The sequence below is a fragment of the Palaemon carinicauda genome, chromosome 3 (genome assembly GCF_036898095.1).
Source record: "Palaemon carinicauda isolate YSFRI2023 chromosome 3, ASM3689809v2, whole genome shotgun sequence".
Lineage (NCBI taxonomy): Eukaryota > Metazoa > Arthropoda > Malacostraca > Decapoda > Palaemonidae > Palaemon > Palaemon carinicauda.
In genome coordinates this window covers 102351040-102351294 of record NC_090727.1, presented here as the reverse complement: position 1 = coordinate 102351294, position 255 = coordinate 102351040, and positions in this window count along the sequence as shown.

Genomic DNA, 255 nt, shown 5'->3' with positions numbered 1-255 from the left:
GGCCTCACCCATGTTTGTTCACTTCTGTCGGTTTATGAATTTTTATTCATGGCTTAGAAAGACTATAAACAGACGGGATTAAACAAACATGTCTGAGGACTTTGTCCTGCATTCTACTAATCATGGGGGATGATGATAAGGAATGATAAACCATGTAAAGTAGGGAAAAGGAGGGAGGAAAGGAGGGTATGGGAGTGACATGGTTGGAGGAAAGGAGGGGAAGGGAGTTAGAAGGGGGACAAAAGGAGGCAGAAG